Source organism: Sparus aurata, chromosome 2 (assembly GCF_900880675.1).
Source record: "Sparus aurata chromosome 2, fSpaAur1.1, whole genome shotgun sequence".
NCBI lineage: Eukaryota > Metazoa > Chordata > Actinopteri > Spariformes > Sparidae > Sparus > Sparus aurata.
In genome coordinates, this window is record NC_044188.1 from 6,288,851 (window position 1) to 6,311,378 (window position 22,528).

At 39.2% G+C, this 22,528-nt stretch overlaps 1 protein-coding gene across 15 annotated transcripts in view; it reads right to left on the bottom strand.

Moving 5' to 3' along the window:
- The window catches only part of tenm4 (teneurin transmembrane protein 4), a 157,060-nt gene extending 141,081 nt beyond the window's left edge, over window positions 1-15,979 (bottom strand). For 12 of the 15 annotated variants that reach the window (XM_030396579.1, XM_030396680.1, XM_030396665.1 and 9 more), the window contains exon 1: window positions 15,380-15,979. The gene's annotated coding sequence lies outside the window, so the exon portion shown is untranslated. Of the gene's footprint in view, window positions 1-14,890; window positions 15,007-15,379 lie in introns of those variants that run through there. The other 3 variants (XM_030396656.1, XM_030396647.1, XM_030396570.1) reach the window with 2 other exon arrangements.
- Between the last annotated feature and the right edge of the window lie 6,549 nt (window positions 15,980-22,528).

The following is a 22,528-nucleotide window of genomic DNA, read 5'->3' on the forward strand; positions in this document are numbered from 1 at the left end:
CTAAACAGATAGTCATTTCAGTCATTACACTTCTAACCTGCAGTGTGACATGTTGACAACACGCTTTTCAAATCAGCTTCTATTGGACGTGTGTTGGGTGCAGACGGTCTCTATTCTGCCAGAGAAAACCCTACAACCTACAAGAGCAGCTGAATATGGAGTCACTGTAAAATTACATTCAATATAAAAGTGATGCAACACGAGAGTCAACTGAGATCAAGAGGCTTCATCATTCAGTCTCCACTGTGTTAAACCTGAGCGTGCCAAAGCTTGGCATTGGAGCATAAAATCAGCAGGTAAGAGAGCAAGATGACAAAAACCTAACGCAGATGTAAGCCGCACTGATTGATTTTGTAGGATTTGGTAGGACTAAAAAGGCAGTGAGATGAAACTGAAAATATTGAGTAATCAAGAGACAGTTTTCCGTAGCTCATAGAAGACTTGGTTGCACATATTTGTTGACTGGTTTTTGGGTACTCCACCAGTAAAAGGTTTTACATATTTCGTTTAAATAGAAGCTCAAGCTAAGAAAACTTCCTGAAGATGTCAGCTCGGGATGAACTACATCCATTAGATCCGGAAAAGGTGATCAAGTTCGTTTGACGCTCTCCACATTGATTTCACGACTTTTGGCTTGTAAACGGCTAGGCTGCTCCTGGTAGTCCATCTCTTTTTTTACCAGAGTAAAAGCGGGCTGGAGCCTCTTCCATTTTGCAGTGCCACTCAATGATTTAGGCTGATGTGTTGCATGTAAGTATGTTCTACATATACATAGTTTGTCCAGCTTTAAAACAGAGGCTTTCGAACTGGAAAAGGCTATAAGGGCACTCGGGAGAGTCAGTGGTTCTGAAGTGCATTGAGCATCTCCGTGATCTACACTGTGGTGCACGCATGCTGTTGCAACCCCATTACTTATTCAACAGTGCACATGTACCACATATCAAATCGAATACTCGAACATGCAAGTAGGATATCTGAAAATGCAAGCTGGCTGTGAAATTAAGAATATGCTCTCTGATCCCAGAATACATTGCATTATTGAGCAAAAGGTCACACGCCTGTGCGGAGGACCATCAAACGGTTTCTTTGCTCAGTAACTTCTTTCAGCGGCAATGCTGAGCTTATTCGTGTTTTCTGCCCAAAGGTCATTCAATTAATCAAGGCATTAATAATACTGTACGCATGATTTGGGGAATTTTGAAAAAACACCTCTGAAAAGTAAATGATGCCGGATTCGATGTGAGATACCCAGGAGCTGCTGTCGATTAATGCTAATCATCCCATTAATAAATAAATGTTCAAGGGCTCTAAACTGCTACTCAACACTCAACACATCAAGGCTGGTGAAATAATTTGGGCAGTTTCTCCATCCTCAGCTATAGCTTTTAGTGGGATTTAGCTCGATATCTAAAGGATATTCTCACCCTGATTCTCGTATTACGGGCATTTGTGGGTTGATATGTTTAATTCCGTTGGAATTCTGACTCCACCTATCATTATAGGTGGTTGCGGTCTGTCCTATCGATGATAACCCCCTGCTGAACTGTAGCATTACACTATAATGCAATCTGAAGAATTGTTCTGTGTAGCAGAGGTCCTGACAGGTCCAAGTGAACCCCCTGTTACAGAACCGAGGGAAGCATCTGGCCTCCAACAAAAGAGCTCGAACTGAAGAAAACATTATGCCAGCCCTCTGAGCTTATCCAGATTCAGTTACTGAGATGCATTTACTGAAAAAATATAGATAAAAAAACACTGATTGTCAGTAACAGTGTCTTTATTCAATTTTGGCGAATAAAAAAATGCTGGTTGAGACCCATAGGCCGGTGTGAAGTGCCTCCTGCTCCAGCTCTGTCATGTCTTAGTCAAGACTGAGGTACAAATTAGACAGAAACAGTTTATATGCTGCCCTATCTCTGTTTCTCCTGCTCTCACTCTCCACCGCTTATTTTTATTCAGTTGCACGAAGACACACAGACCAACACACACAAAAGCAATGTGATGTGCAAACATTGCACCGAGACTCTCGTTGTGAACAGCTGGTTATATTTCGAAATATGCAAGTGTGCTGTTTAAACAGATCAGGCCTGGAGTATTTTTAACCAGAAACTGAACATTTAGACTTTAGAAACTTTAGACTTTAGAGACTACGTATTAGACTATTATAAATGACATGAGATAGACTTTGTTTTCAGATAACATCAATTTTCATCTGGGTAACTTTTTTCAGTGGAAGCATGAATGTTGGTAGCCAAAAATCTCTGATAAGAAAACCATCACAAAAATAATTAACATGGTCAAACAAATGTTTTTTTTCTTACTCTTGCAGCTGGACAATATGACATTGCATTAAATGTTTTTTTTTTTTTTCTCCAGCACATTTGCAGAGAAATATTAGAGCAAAAAGTAGCAGATAGTACATTTGAGGATTTAAACAGAGCAGAATGCAATGCAACAAATGCTTAGTGCATTTTGCATAACGGGCGAGTCTCTCACTGGTGGCTGTGCTACTGCGTCTTGCTATTGCTCACTCTGCACGCACACAACCCACATCACAACTTGGCAGCTGAAGTTTGAAAAGTGGCTGATGATATGTCACTGTAATGTTGTTTTTCCATTGGCATGATAGTGCAAGCTTCAGCTGAAATTAACCTCAATTTGCGCTCTATCCTCCCAGCAGGGGGTGACCACACTGACGCACAACACAACAGTCCTGCTTGGGAGAAGAGCCAAGCCACGATGGATTCCTGCCATCAACCAAACTCTGTGAACGTCATGGAGAACTTGGCACGACATATTAGGTTACAGCATGTGTGGTCATATGAGTCAGTATATTTAGATTTCAATAGTTTGTTTTGCTCCAACGTAACGTGGGAGTCGCTATTCTTTAGAGTTTTGTCTTACTCCTACAATTCCAGTTTTTACTTTTGTCTAACAGCTAGCAGCATCTGTGTTTTCAGAGTTGCCCCCTGATATTTGAGCTATTGTCTTCTGTAAGTGTAAACACTTAAATATAAAAGCCCTCCAACAGACACTCACGAAAAAGCTTATAATGTGAAGCTCTGGAGTTGGAGAATATGGACTCCTTATTTGTAAGAAACATACACAGCGTATTAGCACTTTGGTGCTGGTGTTGAATATAATCAAAACAAGAAATTAATGGAAACAATACAGCTCCAATTGCAGCGGTCACAGGATAAGCACAGGAACTTATTGTAGTTTGGGAAAACCTAATCGGCATCACATCACCAAAGTAAGCAGTCCCCTGTTTCTTTTGTAGAAACAATGGCAGTTCTTAGTCGGCATTGCGATCACGGCTGCTTATTGCCTGACACAGTACCGGACACCAGCCTGATGAATATCTGCCATTAGAGGATCCACGAAAATTTTTAGATGGGAGAGAGGGTAGAAAATGGGTTTCACATTCAATGTGGCCATATTTTCCCTCATTAGCTGCTTTGCTTTCCACATAAATGGGGTCTGTGTCCTACCAGGGACAGACAGACATTCTCTCTAAATACTATTCACCTTTCATCTTGACTTAGTACAGAGAATGGTATCTAATATCTCAGGACTGAACACTGTATTACGTGTTGCTATAATTAACATTCAAGCCTTTCTTTTCAATATAAGAGCCAGGACTGTCATAGTTACATGGACCATTAGGAATTGTTCTCCCCTTCTATCAAGGTGCGATACATACTGTATGTACTCCTGCACAGCACATTTTAAATTGCTTGTCTAGACAACTTGTCAACGTAAATACTACATTCCCTGAGCTCTTTAAAATCACACCTCGACCTGCTGTGTATTTAGCTGTCATGATTCACTAAGGTTTCTCACCTCCCACAAAAGGAATGCAAATAGTTGGTCTGGTCAAAATATACCACTCACTGGGCTACCTTGATGATTGCTTTTACATACTGTACTACACTATTTTATTATGCTACGTATCTGACAATGCATTCATAAAGTAAGTCGTATTCTAGAAATGACTAATTCTATTATTTACAAAGAGCCCTGAAAGCAATGTTCTTATACATGTAAGTCACATTAGAAAATCTAATTTCTGAGCATGATGGAGTAAAAATGAGGGAGCTTATTGTGCTTTGTTCATTTTAATGATATCAAAAAGATATACATGTGTTAACCAATATCGATGTTCTTATCCGATTTCTTTGAACTGAAATGCAGCAACCTGATCTCAGGCCAGAGGGATTATAAGGAAAAAAAAACTCCTCGACTCAAAAAGATTTTTGTCAACTAATTAACACCCTCATCTCGAATCTTAAATAGGCCGCTTAACATCAAAGCTGCTCAATTTTACACCTTACCACACAGGAATTATCTCCTCACTGGTGTGAAATGCCATTAATATAAATGCTTTGGGTACCATAAGCTAAGAGACCAAGGCTTTCGGATAACGGTTGCCATATTGAAGCAATGTCGGTAAAGGCAACGGTTTAATCGCTGGAAAAGGGTGACTAAATCATGTCCACATGCAATTTATAGTGCCAACAGTGGGGGAATAACTAACCAGGCCATTACAGACCATTAAATACAATTTAATTTGGTTAGGTAATATTAATGTATGAAGGGAATATGAAAAGAAATGGACAGAGAATGTATGTATGTGTGTATGTTTGTAGGATCATTGCACAGAGAAATTATTTTACAGTGTAAGAGTTCGGTTTGGCTTCTTTGGCTAATTTGCATCCATTGGTTGGCTGGCATTGTTTGAAAGGAAACAAATTGTTTTTGTTTATGAAGATGGGCTCTGTTTGAACACAGCTCCATAGATAACCTCAGGGCAAAGAGTACTGTAAATTAGATGAAATTAGTTGAAAATTTCGAATATATATCTATGCTGAAGCCTTATGAACTGACATAAAGGTCCACTGGTAAATCAAAAATATAATTAATCAATGTATTGCTTGTAATAACTGACAGGCAACGAATTGTTTTTGTTTATGAAGATGGGCTCTGTTTGAACACAGCTCCATAGATAACCTCAGGGCAAAGAGTACTGTAAATTAGATTAAATTAGTAGAAAATGTTAAAGATATATCTATGCTGAAGCCTTACAAACTGACGGTCCACTGGTAAATCAAAAATAGAATCAATCAGTGTATTGCTTCTAGTAACTAACAGGCATGTGTGTTTTTAATCTTATCTTTTAATTAATTACGGCATTTTATTATTAGGAAGTTAATCTCAGGTAGGAAGGTATTGAGGAACCCCAAGCCGATATATTTGGTTGTTAAAAATGTTAAAAATAATCATTATGCCACTTAATGTATCCTGTCACACCATCTCAGGGAAATGCGACTAAGCCACAATCGTCTGGGAGGACTGCTTCTTCTGATTAATGATAATGCATGTTACTAAGATTGCCTCCTGAGTTGAACGAACACACTGTACCTATGAAAGATACTGCAAACTGTTGCATCTAATGACACCTTTCGCACTGAAAAACAATACTAAGTGGGTCTGCAGTAGAAATGAATGTAAACTGCCTTAGTTAATAATACCACCATGCTCACTGTCAAAGGACTGATACATTTCAATGTGCTGAAAGCTCCCCATTAATATAGCAATAACTTTAAAATAGGATGAATTATACATACACAGTAAGTAGCTCGTCTGCATGCGTCTGTCACTTTCTTCTCCCCTAATAGCCTAAAATTGGTTCTCCAATGAAGAACTCGAAGACTCATCGCTACATGTGAGCTAGGCTGCTGATGTCCAGACAGGGCGAAGGTAAGTCACTGCCAACAACAACATTCAAAAGCAGCACAGCATAATCAAAAAGGCCAGCTCATAAAGATGAAGAAGACACGTAAAACCGCCCATATAGTTCAAAAGGCCTCAAAAGTTGCATTAAGTACCTTTGATGCACTGTCCACCGGTATCCTAATGTCTGACCATTTGTTCTATTCTTGGCTACAGAACTGTGCTTTTGAATTTGGCCCAAATGTGTCTTGCTCACTGACACCTTTGGTAGATGTAACAGCAGCATTGGCATCCAACTTGAGCCCTAACAGGCAATCTTCCTAATGCTCATACCAGCTGCAGCACAATCTATCTAGCTTTCATGGATGGTTTCCGAATTTGTTGTTCTCAGCTCTCAGAGAAAACAGTATCTGCATGTACCACGGATCATCAAAGAAACACAAACAAGGCAAATGCCCTACATGTATTAGCATGCCAAAGCACTGTGTTGCAGCTTAGTCTTAGTTGCATGCAACAAGTGCATCTTGGCAAAGCAATGTCAGCGGCAGCCAAAACCTTCCATCCCCGTCTTCATTGTTGGGTCCATTAGATCCGGGACTACATAACTATCTGGTTTATGTGCAATTTTACATTAATCTAGAGCTGCTTCCATACCAAAATTGATCAAATTCATTTTGACAACTACTACCAACAATTGATGTGATTTTTTGTTTGTTTTGGTGGTGAATAAAAAAAAAACATCGGAGGATCTATTTGCGGTATCACAATTTTGTAGGGTAAGAGGTCAGCAGACTCCGCTTCCGTTTTCAGTGGTGGCATTTCATATTTGAAAAATGAGGCCTGTCACTAAATGTCATCTTACCGGCTCTTTGTCGTCTCATCACTCTTTTCACAACTTGTCACAGTGAAGCCCAGCCTGTGACATGAGCAAACTGTTACCTTCCTTCCAGGCAGGCTAGTGGGCTTTATTAATATTTATAGAATAACAGCTTAAGGCCAGCCCCCTTGAGAGCTATCACTCCACTTTGCTGCCTAACACTTGCAAAAATATATTGACAACTCCTTTTCAGCATTCCCCTTCCCCCTGATACCTCCCGATGCAAATGTGCAGCAGGTCTAAAAAATATGACAGTTTTCTGCAAGTACAAAAGAAAAAAGACTTTTTATTCCATTTGATTTAATAACTCGCACAATTACGGAAGCTAAAGTTATTTTTAAAAAACTTTTTTTTTTTTTTTTAAATTGAAAAGAACTGGGATTGAAAAATCTTGTTACTGAATACAGAGGCTCAATCATGACACCGTGTCATAGATGTCACCCTGGTGTCTGGTTAAATGAAAAAAACAGGCCCTGTTGGCAGCGCTCTGATGTTTCTGAGTACATCCAGCCAGTTTGAGCCAGTTTTCAGTCAGAGGTTTGGCCCAGGACCTTTAAAGTGCAGAAGAAATCTTTGCATGTCACTTGTCAAATATGAACACTTGTAAAGCTGTCCTTTGAAATGAAGTGACATACACATGGACATAATCAAAGGGATCCCCCTTTGATTATGTCCATATGAATGTCACTTCAGTTTCCTGCATGAGACGCTATCTGATTGCTTGGATCACTGAGACACAGAGAACACAGGCCGCAGAATTACTTCATCAGTCTTTTGCCAAAATAAATGTTTCCAGAGCCCTCCTTATGATATAAGTAGACTTTAGTATCCCATGATGTTGTGGTTTTGCAAGTTTTCTTTCTAAATAAACATCTGAGGTTTCAGGTAGCAGCAGACAGTTAAACCCCCAGCATTGGAGAAGGTGTATTTTCTTACTTGTAAGAGTAGCTCGTACTTTATCTAAAGACATGCATGAGCTTAATTTACGTATATTCAAGCTACATATCCAGATGACTTTTAAAAAAAATCTGTGATCATTTTAACAGATTCAGAAAAAAGGGAAAAGAACTACCCAGATGTATCCCTTTAATCATGTCTAAATACATATAGCATGTCCTGGGAACAAAATTCTATTACTTATTAACTTTCACTACAGTTTTAGAAGCATGCGAAATTACTTCCGTGCCATTTGGAAGACAAGGTACTAACAGATGCTGTCAGGAAGCTGGTGCCAGCCAGCTCAAAAACAGCTCTGATCTGAAAATGTTTTAAATGTCTTCAGGGGCTTAATCAGTGAGGAGCATGATAAGCCTCTAAATGTCCTGCACCTTCCCTTTAATGTAGCCCTAATTTGTATCCTTTAAAAATGCCTCTGTCATAGCAATCACAGCTTAAACTCACAGCAACAAATTAGCATGAGATCTGACAAGAATTCTGCACTGAAGTCAAGCACTGTGAAGTTAAACCTTATAAATGGTCTGCAATACTGCAGAGTCAAATTTCAGGAGGCCTCCCTCAGTCATGCCTGCAATAAGCAAAACAGGAGCATTTTCATAACATCTACTTTGACCTGCAGAAAGGCTTGTTCTCAAGAGCAGTCTAGTATATTTGCAATGCAGAGAACCGAACACATCCACAGTCATTAATGAATTATGATTATATAAGAATTGCATGTTGTTTGCAACCACTGTCACAACCAATAAACGACCTACAAACTAAATGGGGGCAAGTACAATTTTAAGGTACTTGTACTTGCATTTTTCTGTTCTCTGCTACTTTATACTCCCATTCCACCAGACGTGAGGCATATATTTCCTTCACTACATTTATTTGACCACTTTAGTTACTAGGTACTTTGCTGATTACAACCTGCATCAGAGCCAAAGTTGTGCATTTTTAAATTAATTTATTTTATCCACTGTCTGATCAAGTAAAGACAGTTTCTATCAGATTATCATTTTAAGACTTTCACTCAAGTATTATTTGTATTGGTGACTTTCACTTTTACCAAATTACATTTTTTCAATAACATTTTAACATAATATTTCTCCTTTTATTCAGGTATGACATTCGGGTAGCTTATACAACACTGCGGAATACAAAGACATTAAACCCTCCGCTCACTGCTGTGATAGGGGAAAATACCACATTCACAACTGAATACAAGTACAAGATCAGCAGATATACATTTGTATAATCTTCCACCACGCTTCTACGGTTTTAGATACATATGCATGCACTTTGTAAATAATGAAAGGTCCTCATGGGGCTGTGGTCACATTATCCTTCGAAACATGACTGCAGAACTGCAGCCTTACTGTACAGTATATGTTGCTTTTCCAACTGTAAATCACTAGGGTTTAATTACCTGCAAATTAACTGCCGTTTCACAATCTTGCATAAGATTATCCTGGTCATGATGAAACGCCACTGGGGAGGCTGTTCTGATGGGAGGATTCGAAGACGCAGAAAATATAAGATGCCACTTTGTTAGTCTGATCGCTGCAAGGAATGTGATGCCTGTCATCTAAATTGCCCTCATAATGTGACCTTCAAACACTGTAAGGACATCTTATTATTCCTGTCACTTCTTCCAAGTTCAACACGCGTTGAAGTTCAGTCATCAAATTACAAGCTTTTTTTATCAGCTGTCCACAGTCACAGCGGCCCTCACAACAACGTGAGTGGGGCCATTTTCTGCAGTGCATTTAACTCTAGTGGTGTAAAGCACATTGACCCGACAGTTGGGCCGGCAGTCTGTGCGCAGTAGTTGGGAGCAGTTTGAAATGGTCAGCCTCAATTTCTCTCCATCAGTGGACAGTTTTTTAGTGCGTGATGGGCAATCAAACATAAAGGTTTGTAAGGCCACCAACGTCAAATCTGCTCTATTCGAGTAAATTGTTTGATGACACTTACTTTGACATTTAATTTTGAAAGCATTTTTTTTGTTTGTGGTTATGGACTTTTCTCTGTGAACTTGATTTGCTGCCTGGTCTCTATTTTATTTGCCCATTCATCAACATTTTGTTTTGCTCATTTGAGTTAAAAATCTGCCCAAACACTACAAAATGTTTCATTCATCACATTTGCGTGATTATGATCTTTTGAGCCTTATCAATATTTGATTTATTGCTCACACTTTATTTATGTGTGAATCTGCTCTACAGATGCTCTATACAGATCAGACCAAGCGTACTGTGTAATGTAGGCTATACGGGATAATCATACCATGTGTTTATGTGCATTTGTGCAGAACAGAAACTAATTGTGGGCGCACATTGTGCAGCAAATGACAAAGATACAGACTTCACTGCTGCAAGTTTGACATTCTTTAATTAGGAATAGCCAAAATTTCCATCATGAAAACTATCCGACTATAGGCTCGTGTTCAGGGGACGATTCTTGAATGTGTTTAGCTGTAGCATTAAAGTCTGAGAATATGGGGATATGCTAAGAGAACAGTGTTGGCGCCACTAAGTGCACCTGGTCCCTGCGAAACGGCCTCGTATTATTTGGCTGTTAACAACCGTGCAAGGCAACCATCAGATCTAACAACCCTCCCGAGATGGCTGCCCATCCCATTACTGGTCCAGAACCATGTTTAAAAGTGGAAATGAGAGTGGCATCATTATCCCTGCTACCTCAAAAACTCCTGTACTGTATGACAAAGACTTAAAAACTAACAAACAGCCCATAGGACTTGTTTTGGGCTGCTCGGATGTAAAGCTCTTGCTGTACACTGGGCAATGCACTGCGTTTGTAGTTCTGCATCTCTTTTTAAAGTACAAGCTTCGTGAATTTCAAAGAGGACTTTTTTTGTGTTTTTTTTAAGACTGTGGAGAACGGACTTATTAAACTCTGGGGTAATTCTAAGGCTGCAGAGCAACTACATTGTTCAGCGCATCTTCAGCTACTTTAACCACTGTTCAATTCTCATTTTCACAACTGCCACCTTACCACTCACATCCAAAATAAAGGCCCATTTGTTGAAACTATAATTAGCCTTCTTTGGAAAAGGAAAAGGATACAAGTTAATACAATTATTGCTATGCTTAAGGCTGGACAATATATTGATATTATATCATTGTTGTGATACAAGACTATATCATTTCTAAGACGGTATATTATATAGGTTGTATGTGTTTTTATTGTGAGTGGTGTATTATCCTGGTTTAAAAGGCTGCATTTATGAACCAACCAGCCTGTTCTACTTGTCAAACCTACATAAGTGTGACAATAACATATATCAAGGTACTTGGTCAAAAATAACATATCTGTTACCCAGTCCAAGCATTTATGAAGTGCTTTTGAGCAGATTTAAAAAATGTAGAATTCATTATTTATCTGAATATAGCCTCAAAATATTGCAGTATCACCCAGCTCTAAATATGGTTTGCCCCACATCAATACAAAATATGCTAATCTCTTGTCCGCCTTGTTTGCTTAAGATTTCATACATCAGAGGGAATGTCTTTTAGCCATTACAATTTCACACCCTGTGATCATAATTCGGAGTATTCCTACAGGATGTTGTATCATGAATTGGTGATCTTTATGCGGCACCTACCGAGAAAGGCAATAGAGCTACATGCAGCAAGTGATGAGAGAGCAACAGCTGTGGCCAATAAAAGAGTTTTATTTCTTTCACAACTCCTGATATTTTTTTTCGTCCCTTAACAAATGAAATAAAAGTGTTGTGAGAAAGATTAAATAAAATGCAGGTCTAGCAACCGGTATAAATAATAAATGGCCATCACTGTAAATGTGCTCCCACTTTCCTAGAGTGTACTCTGAGGATGTTTCTGCTGTGTGAAATATGCTAAAATGATCTCAAATTATATGTTCAGTATAGCAGATTTTAAGAAAAAACTTGTGCAGGATAATGCTCTGCCGTGGCATCGAGCAGACAAGAATAAATCAAAGTAGAGTATGTAAGGATAATGAGTACCACACCTGCGGATTGTCATTAGCTTCCGCAGCAAGGAGAGTCATCTTAAAAATTGCTACATACGTACTATGAAATGTCGGACACAAAGGGGAGTCTGTTGCTGTGTGCCCAGGAGGAGAAATACTACCCTGTGTCTGGGAGCTCAAGTGCATAATTTCAACCCCAACCTCACTCCTAGAGTACTTTGTTTGAGTGATTCTGACTTTCAGGGCACCAAACAGGTGTAAGATTCCAGTTCTTTGAAAAATGGATCTGATAGTTTCCGAGGAAAACACTGCAATGCTCCAGGAAAAGGGAGAATGTGAAGACAGATCTAACATATTCACCCAAATGGATAAAACGCTGTAATGCTATTATAAAGGTGACTTGTCATTCATCAAAATGGAAAAAGATAAAGTATGGTCTTTTTTTTAGGGTTTCGACACACCTTGATGTGAGAAGTTTCTTTGTTCCCTTTGCATTGTTTGTTACATAATCTCAAAGTGAATACTATTAAATGTGACAGAATTTAACATTTTCTTTAAACACGGGATGTCTCTTTGTTTGATGAATGACATGTCCACCAATGGACAGAAGTCAATGCAGTAGTGTTTTAGCATTTTTGAAGCAAAGTTACATTCTGGTTAACTTAAACAAGCTAATTTTGGGGCTCACAACACCGAGGGGGAAATTGACTAAAGATATACAGCTTTCTTAAGGTGCCTGTCACTTTAATCTTTTTAATTCACCATCTAACACAGGACCCATAAAGCCTCCTGAAGACGCTAAGGCACACGAAACACACATACTGCCTCAAACAGACAACTGAATTCTATTTTTAAACAGAGGTCAGGTCGACAACTGCCACAAGAATATCTTTCACTTTAATTATCCGTTTGTCCAATTAGAACAATGCAGCATAGAGAGAGTTTTGCTCTAATTCTGCAGGTATAAATCTGAGAGGAGGGGAACATCAAAGGTAAGTGCTGTACTACAGAGAAAAAACTGGGACTATTCACAAAGAGACGGCTTTGCAACAATCAGTTGCTCACGTGGTGACACCACACGCTTTTGATTTGTGCAGTGTCCAGAACCACAAACACACAAAGTCTGGAGCTGTCCTGTCAATATTTTGAAAAAAGAAATTTAGAGGTTGTAATGGTGTGTGTGTGTGTGTGTGTGTGAGAGAGAGCAAGGGGGGGGGGACGTTGCAGTGCCCAGCTTTCATGTCCAATAAAGTTGTGTAATTGTGACAGCTACCCATTAGTTTTGCGTGTGATAAATCACAAGATGACAGACTGCAGCTTCAACTAAACATAATGCTCTGGGCTGGAAAATTCACCTCTCCTTTTGTTGCACTGAATCCTGCAAAGCTGAGCAGACACAGAGGAATCACTGACTGTGCAAATTAACAGGAAAAACCGACGTATAATTTACATGCAAGTATCAAATACGGTAGTTTTAACTTCACTGACATAGAGGTCAATTTATATTACACTGTTTGTTGTCCTGGAAAGCAGGTAAATGCTGCTCTGAGGATTATTGTTTATATAACTAGACATCATTTCTACCGTCTACTGAGCCGCACCAGATCTCAGAGAACGCACTCCTCAACAATCCACGGTATCCATTTCCTTCAAATACAACCCTCCCCTCCCTAGATGACCGTACAGTTCACACAACAATTATGACTTGAAATACACAATATCCCCCTGGAAAACTCCGGAGGGACAGAGGCATTTCATTGTTTCCTCTCTGTCATCGTTTTGCCCCCGAACGCTGCCAACATTAGCTCAAACACAACAGTCGTTTATGGAATATAACAAGGTCCAACTGCAACTTACATGTCATCTTTTATCTTTCAGCGATCCGTCCTTTGGAGAATAGCTGTGCGTTCAGTTCACAATGAAACAACAACAAAGGCGAAAAGACAAGCAACAGATTTTTCATTTTGGGATCACAAAGGGAGGGTTGTTTCCCCTCTTATCATGCACACTACTAGTGCTGAGGCAGCTTCTCAAAGCTCATCAGCACGACAAAGACAACTGTGAGAATGCAGCCTTGTTCTACAAAGGTTAACCTCTGCGGGACCTAACAACTTCAGACTTCTCATTTGATGCCCCCACCAAACACTTGGCATGGAGGATGGAGGGGCCCCTGGATTCCTTTGGATTTAACCTCTAATATCTGGGGTCACGCAACGTGCTACGGCCAATGGAAGCACTTGAGATCTCTATTATATGCAAAAAAAAAAAAAAAAACCCAACACACAGAGTAGTTTCCTAATGATCTCGATGTCTGCAGCACGCCCTGGGAAAGGTTTGAGCACTAATAGAGACTGAAAACACTCAAAACACTGTATTTCTTATAAATGAAATCCCTCATCAATCTTTAAAACATTTACTTAGAAAATGGGGCAGTTGCGCTTTGAATTTTGAAATTTGAATGAATAGAATTTATTGAGATTTCATTTTGACAAAAAGGTTTTAAGTTCTCTACAGTTAAAGATCAAGTCACCCAACATCTCAATTTTTTTTAGTTGTACTTGTAGTTTACAGGTTAATTATGGAGAAGAAATCTCAATTAGGGCTAATTTCTAACAATGATCTATATCAGTGGGATGTAGCATAAGCCCAAAGTCGACCAGCTGCATGAGTACTACTGCATCACTAACACTCGGAGGCGAGTGTGCATGTGTGTGTGTGTGTGCGCGTGTGTTAGTCATACACGTTGCTCAATCAGAGCGTGGAGCTGGTCTGAACTGTGTGTAGGGCCCCAACAATGACTCCCAGGGGTCCAACTTAAGCTTTTACTCCTCCGGTCTGAAATGTTTGTGAACTGCGGAACATTTAAATAGAGAGTTTTCTTAATTCACTTCACCTAATTTAATTTAAATGGTTACGACCCCCATGTGATGATGCAGTGTTTTTTTATTTATTTATTTATTTATTTATTTAATTTAACAGGACGAAAACGTAGAGGGAGAAAAAAATGAAAATATAATTTGATATTAGGACTGCTGTTGTTAAAATAATGACAGCTCTTGTGAATTTTACTCTTTACTGTTATTACTGAAATATCAGGTAAAGCCTCACAAAGCCTTGCTCCGTTTAACACAGTCCAGTTTTCTGGTACCACCACACTACAACACAGAGCCCACAGCAAAGTTCAATAAGGACTCACCTGTAATAAGATTAGAATAAAACAAAGGGGAGGGGGGCTACAGTCCAAATCCCATCCATAACATTACATTTACATTTCCTGTTTCTACAAACTACCTTCCTCTCTCTAACTCTGAGGCAAAAGGTGAGTACACATATCTGGTGTTCGTACAGCAGGGCACTTCCACCTACCTCTTAATTCACAAAGCAAGTCCCGAACCCCCCCTTCATCCGTTATTTATGTCCGTATCTCACATCATTCAGGACGCGCTGCAGCCATTCCTACCCCCGGAGCCTGCTCTCAAAGGCGACTGTGGACTTTGTGATCCCGCACCAGATATCAAATTCACACAGTGTGATGTCGAGGCGGCTCACAAACCCCTTTCTCGGCTGCTTTAAAAAAAAAAAAAAGAAGAAAAACCGAGGGGCAGGTATCCTACCGTGCTGCACCGCCGTTAATCTGCCCCTGTCCGATGGACGAGGTGCGGGTTTATAAGAACACGGCATAAACAAACGAACGGGCAAGAGAATAAATAAAAGGATACCCGTCTGTAGTGAAACTGGTCGCGGCTACCTACATTAGTTCTCCGTGCTCGCTCCGCTGCTGCAGGATGCCGTCTTGTTTATTTCTGCAACACTCGCGAAAAAAAAAAAAAAAAATCTCACTAAAATGAACCTTACCATTCTGAAGACACATCCAATGTAGCAGGCCTGTCCCGTTGACAATTCACCAAATACAGTCTTGGGTGTCCCCCACCAAAAAAAGAAGAAGCCCTTATGCGTCTACTTCGTCTTCTTCTGCTTCTGCTTCTGCCCTCCCTTTCGCTTTTGATAGTACCCCGAGCAGGCGAGTGTATTTCCACTGAGCACGACACGGTACGGCAGGGAAGGGAAAAAAAAATCCTCCTCCTCTCCTCTCCTCCTCCTTCTGCTCGTCCAAGGTGCCGCTGCTGCCGCTGCCGCCGCCGCCGCTCACAGCGCTCTCAGAGACGCACACATGGACGTGAGAGGCAGCCGTCCAAGATGTCCATTAGCAGCGTGCACACACCTAATTGAACGTCGTGAAAAAAAAAAAATTCCTTCGGGAGGAATATGTGAAATAGTCCCCGGACACGCAGTAGGAGATAAGGTGGCACGCCAGCCGCTGTGTGCGTGCTTGTGTGTGTGTGTGTGTGTGTGTGTGTGCTGGGGAATGACAAGCTGCGTGGTCCCTCACGATTTACAATTACGAGTTCGGAGCAGGGATGAGTGTGCGACTGTGCGTGGTCGCCCCCTTCGGTACTACGCTATAGTCCCTCCACATATCTTCCTGTTCGTCCTTTTCCTGTCCGTTTCTCCTCCTCGAAAAGAGAAAAGAACTATCAGCCATTCAGCACATTATATTGCACTATTTTTTCCCCTTAGTTATGGACGGCCTTTTCCATTTAGGGAGATGTAAAAAAAAGAAACACACGGACTGACTGGAGAGAGAAAACATTTAGTCTAACTAGAGGGGCTCTTTCTCTGAGTCCGGCCTACTGTGGTAAGACTTAACTGATGTCTCGGTCTAAGTAACGATGTAGTGTTGCCTAATTATGAATAATTATTAAATCCTCATCAATGATAATTAAGACCTAGTGTTGCATATTGTTGTGTCTTGATGTGCTCTGGGAGGTGTTGCCGACAACACTTTATGATAACCATCTTTTATACATGGTACATTTAGATTTAACTTTATCAAGTAGTTATTTGAATCTTAACACACAGTGGAATGCTTTTTATGGTGATCATTTATTCATTAATCATTTAGTTAGATGCAACTTTACAATAAACAATTGCTTAATAAATGGGTTATAAAGCATTTCACTGTTTGTTATCAGTGGAATAGCTATTAATAAAGTTAATTGACTATAAATGTACCATTTATTCATGATGGTTGATATAATGCATTGAGGTACCCATGTGAAATGACTCCCTGGACCCTGTTTTGCGAAGGTGAGTCACCATTTTATCTCATTAAACATTAAATAAACAAGCTTTTTAAAAATAAACAAATAAATGTATCCATCAAATCTAAAAAGTATGAATTAGGGGCTGCAACTAATGATTATTTTAATTGTTTATTATTATTCTGCCTCTTATATTCTAAATTAATCAGTTGTTTGGTTTATGAAATGTCATAAAATGTTTTTTTAAAATGTCGATCATTGTTAAACAAAATCCAAGATGACATCCTCAAATGTCAAACTTGCTCCACAACCCTGTCATAGAGAAATAAAAAAAAAGAAAACAGAAGATATTCACAAATAAGAAAGTGGACTCGGTTCATTCAATAGCTGACAACTAGCTGATAAATCTTTGCAGATCTAGTATGAAATGTGAGACAACAAATGGTGATAAAAAGATAAAAACTCATTAAAAAGTCCTAGTTTTGAAGTGATAACTGTGACACTGAAGAATTGTGTCGATAAAGTCTTTCTTTTACTTTTTTAAAGAGATAATTACAGAAATTTGTGCGAGTATGTTGTTTTGCCTACCTTTTCATTTACTTTTCAGAGATGTAATATTCTAATTACACATTGTTTGCATTAATAACTCTGTGTGAAGGGCAAACATATCATCAGCTGTAAGTATTTGACTTGTTTGTGAATTCCTGACAAATATTTAAGAAGGAACAGCAAAATCAGCTTAATGTTAACTGGGCTGTTTAAACAATTTTGTAAGTTTTTTAGTCAGATAGTCTGAATCAACATGTTTTAGGATTTAGATACTGACAGGCTCCTGTATGTCTTATTTAATAGAAAATGCACCACTATGCAAATAAATATTCCAGCATTTGACAATATGTGTATTCCACATCCTATGCTCAAACACGAGAGTTTGGAAGGGTAGCGAGGAGAACAACCATCTGTCTTGTTCCATCTGACAACGCTTTTTTGTCTGGCCAGGTTCTGATCCTAAATCCAATGCCATATACTTATCTCCAATTCCTAGTTTCTTCTTGTGGGTTAAAAAGACTGGTCAAGAGTTCCTGGCCCTGGAAGTGTGTTTGGTCACCCAAAGAACAAGAGAGGGGCCATGTGTGGCCTTTAATTCACTGCATTGTTAGCCAAAAGCTAATCTTGGCTGGGCTCAGAGTCTTACTGCTCACGGGCGGTGAATGGATGAGTGAAAAGTTAAATATGCTTTCAAATGTAAAACTGAAGTCTGGCCTGGTATTGTGGTCGTGTCATTGTGGGAATGTGAGATTTGCCGTTGACCCAGGCAACAGGAGGAGAGGGGCCAGTTTCAGTTTGAGAAGCTGCATTCAGGCTCATGTTTGCAGGTGGTAGGCTTTAATTCACAGGGCGTGCACCACTTTTCATGTAGTCCCATATGTGAAAAAATATATTGATGTAATTTACATCAGGATGCAGTGGTAGTCTACACGCAACCATCAAACATAGTTGGTTACGCATCTAATAAATCCACATATTTTTAGGCAGAGTTTTATGATATGACCTGCATGACGCACCAACTGTACAAAACACCAAACTTGTATTAGGTACTACTGCCTGATCAAAACCTCTCATGTTAGAATCTTTGTTTAAACAGTCAAACAACTAAAGTCATCAACAAAATGTGCACAAATGTTAGTTTTGATGTCATGACAAAGACATCTATGTATTGCACTGCAGAGAAGTCCACTGAGGTTAGTGTGCAAACCAGCTAGCCCTTCAGCTGTGAGCGGTGAATTTCCAAAATGATTATACAAAATGTCAAGAAAAAACATTTTCTCACATCTGTTTTCACCGGTAACCCAAAAAAAAAACAACCATACACCCTTAGACAAAACTAGACTGCTGTGTTCGGTCATCAGAAAACACACTTCAACAATCATCACCAACTCTGGTCTGGTAAAAATACATCGTATAATTCACCACTATAGCTTTGTGTTTACATGCAGCTGACGCACACAGTTAGAGAGCATAATAGAGCATTTTGCAGCTAAAGAGCCAGATATTACCCTCAGTAGTTGGCTGTGACCAAAAACAGAGCTGAAACAGAGTGAATATGGAACCAGAAATATGACTCCACATGAAAGGCAATGCTGCTGCCTACATCTGCTGGATGGATAAATAAACAACTGATTGCTGACAAGTGCGCCATATCAAGTCAAAAGGCGATTATATGTCAGCTGTGTGTTCGCAATTGTCCCCGCTGCACCCAAGTGGCAAAAAAACAAACCAAATAAAAGTAAAGTAAAATAAGATGCAGTATTAATGATCTCTGTGGTGAAACTGGGCCACTTCATCAGCAAAAAGTACCAAGAAGAAGCGGAGAAAAAATAAGAGAAGTAAGAATCTGGAACTAAATGATCATTTGAACATTCACATATAACAGACATTGACAGACGTTAAGCAATACTGCAATTAGGAAGTATAAAATGTCTGCAATAGAAACTACAAAGCACTTAGAGAGCGCAAACCTCTGCCAACACTGAACATTATCCCTGTCACATAATTTTTAATTGATCACTTGACCATTCCCTCAGGATCTTGAATTAAGTCCGTATCCCCATTAATATCAGCAGTTATGTCTACAAAATATACTATCCGTTGGAAGTCCTACGTCTGGAGCTGAGAATGTCCTGTTGGCAGTCAGAACTATAACTAACAAACCACCTGCGGCAGCGGAAACTAAATTCTACAATGAAATATGAGGAATATGAAACCGTTGCTCTGTGAAATAAGCTTCGACATTATAGAAAGGAAAAGGACAGGGATGCATACAACAACAGATGTATTTATATCACAGCTGTGCAGCTGTTCTCCTTATCAAACCCCAGATGGAGATACAGTACCTGTTCAGAGAAGTGACAATTATGTAACGTGAATGTACATGGTTGTCTGCTCACATAATCACTGTTATAATTAGAGCATGCTGTATATATGGATGTAAGCACAGAAAGAAAAGAAAAAACCTCTAAACCGTGTTACTCAAGTTCCCTCTGTCTTTGTAATTAGACAGTGGACGTGTCAAACAGCAGATCAGTGACATTCAAACGGGTGGATATTCTGTGGTGACAATAGAAATTACAAACTATTCAAAGACAAGTCTCATCCACACTTGTTAATCATATACCATATGACAGATTTTAGCATGTGTGTGCATCAAGAGGAATGCTTTGAACTTATGTGATTTCAGTTTGCAGCACTGTGTTCGTGTATCATCCAAAGGCAAAAATATGGTTGCTTTTGAATCAAGGCTTAGTGCTGTAACTCAAATTATATGCCCCATAAAACTCTTAATTAGGGAATGCTTGGCTATGCTGTACTCCCACTCCCTGTCTTCCCTTTGCCTTTCTCGTTCCGATTTCTTTGTAGATGAACTGAGGAAATGATTAGAAAACGCAAGCATACTGTATACTGGGGTTCTCCATTCTTGATATTGCTGTGACGCACAGATGAGGTTTTTGTTGTACGTAGCATCTTATCTGTTTGCGGAAAACACATTTTAGGAGATGAGTGCGCTCAATCTTTCACTGGACTCGAAGCTTCATTAGAGAAACTTCTGCATAAAAAGCTCACAAAAGCCTCATCAGGCAAAAAAATTTAAATGTGGGTGTGTAGAAAAAAAATCTCCCATTAGCCATAATTGAGGCAGTGTAGATTCAATTATTATCTTTTATTTTTTTATTCGCCCACAGCAAGTGATGAATCCAAGAAGCAGAATATAAACTATATTAACTAAAAAACAGCAGCTCTGTGCCAGATTGATATTTGGACATTTTGGCTCTCTTGTCCTTGGAGTAGCATGTATACACAAGCTTCAATTTTGACATCCAAATGCTTAAGCCATATGTACATGTGGTGCTGTTCTCAGTTACAGGACTTAGTACATCGCCAGCTTTATGAATAAAACCCCAAATCCCTTACAAACTATAGTCTCTACTTGATGAGTCTGATTGAGCGCATTCAGTGTTAAAACTGGGATAGCAACACTGCTTTACTGTTTGTGGGGAAGACTGCTTATGAGAGTTTAAGACTAGCATAAGACTAGTAATTACGACAATATGCCATTAATGCTACAGACAGATTTGCAATTAAGCCTTTTTAATTTGACTCGACAGTGATATCTCTCATCAATTTTAGATGGTGCTTTTATGAATACCTGAAATGAGGTGTCAGTCTAAATGCAGTTGTGCAAAAGAGTTTTTAAGAAAAGAAACTAAGATCAAGACACACGATGACACAGAAAGTCTAATATAAAAGAGGTTATTATATCAGAGAGCATGTAAAAATGTATATATATATATATATATATATATATATATATATATATATATATATATATATATATATATATAAATAAGCAGGCGTTCACAGCTGTTAGTTCAGCTTTAAAGCTGAAACGAATGTTGTTTGGATTACAGTGTTTTTGTGAAACAAAAGAATCACCGTTCTTTAGAGACCGTGAGTCACAACCACACGTACTGCTCAAGCGGACAAGAACCATTTAGTATCCAAGCATAATAAGAAATTATACTTGTGAAATGTTTTGACATTTACGATTGCCACTTAACACCGATCAAGTTAAAATTTGCATTATTTATTGGTTCAATATCAGAACCTCATGAAACATTTCTAAGAGTGCTAGTGACCACTGTACAAACCTGAGGCAACCAGGATGTGAGGTAGTGCTCTTTACAGTACAGCATCACCATGTATGTGATAAGAAACCCTTATTTACTCTAAATCACCTTTCCAGCTCATTGGTCCTGATTTGGGAGCACATTTGGACCAAAAATGTTTGGTAAATTACTACTAGGAAAACTTTTAGCTGTTATGATCCGCCCATTATTCTTCCACTTTGTTTCTAAATTAGCCACTTATGAATAACGTGACCTGAGCAGAATTTGTTTGGGTCGGCATTTCATTTTGGCTCGCTTCCTCTGTGTGATTGCCACTTTTAGAGCAGCCCAAGAAAACTATTTTTATGACCTTCCCTGTCTTTTTTGATTCTCTCAAGATCCTTGTGTTGACAGCAAGTAAAATACCACTTCCAATTGTTTGTGTACTTTCAATTTTAGCAAACCAGTTTGAGGATTTTCTCGTCAGATTGCCAAAGCCAAACCCAGCTTCCATCTCAACTTTCTCGCGTGGCAAACTTTCACTGCAGTTCTCATGCTTGTCAATTCTAAACTATTCCCCCTCAAACTGTAATAGGATCAGGGCTCCGAGCTGCTTCCTCATGATTGATGAAAGATTAAAAGGATTGTTGAGATTGAAGGCACATTTAGCTCCCTGCTGAGGTCCAATTTCTTGTCCTTGTGCTGGCAGTAGGGCTGCCACCATGCAGATGAGAAGATCGCGGCAGTGAATGACGATAATGCAAAATGGTTGTGAGAAAGTCTTGGAGACATGGCAACAGGGACAAGCAGGCAATCATTTCTAATCAGACTATTCTCTTTCCTCGGGAGAACTAGTGTAAGTAATGCTCCTGGAGGTGAGAGAAAGAATAAGACTTTAAAAATGGAAAAGAATAGTGTGAGGAGAAAGAAAAAAATGTGAGGTTCCTGCTGTCGGTGATCATGTACTTGTTTAACCCCTCAGGAAATATATGACAGTTTGATTCAAGACAGATGGCCTTATGCAAACCCAATTATCACCTGTTTTCTTCTGGAAGCTATAAGGAATTCCCATGTGCCTTATAGCCTTTTCCTTCATGCATAAGTAATTTTAGGTTTAATTTATATAATGCAGTGTACAAAATCTCATTATTATTATTTTTTTATTTCAACATTTTGAGCAATAGAATCTAAGATTTGTACCCTATTGTCGAATTTAGCCCTAAAAGGGATTTTATGTC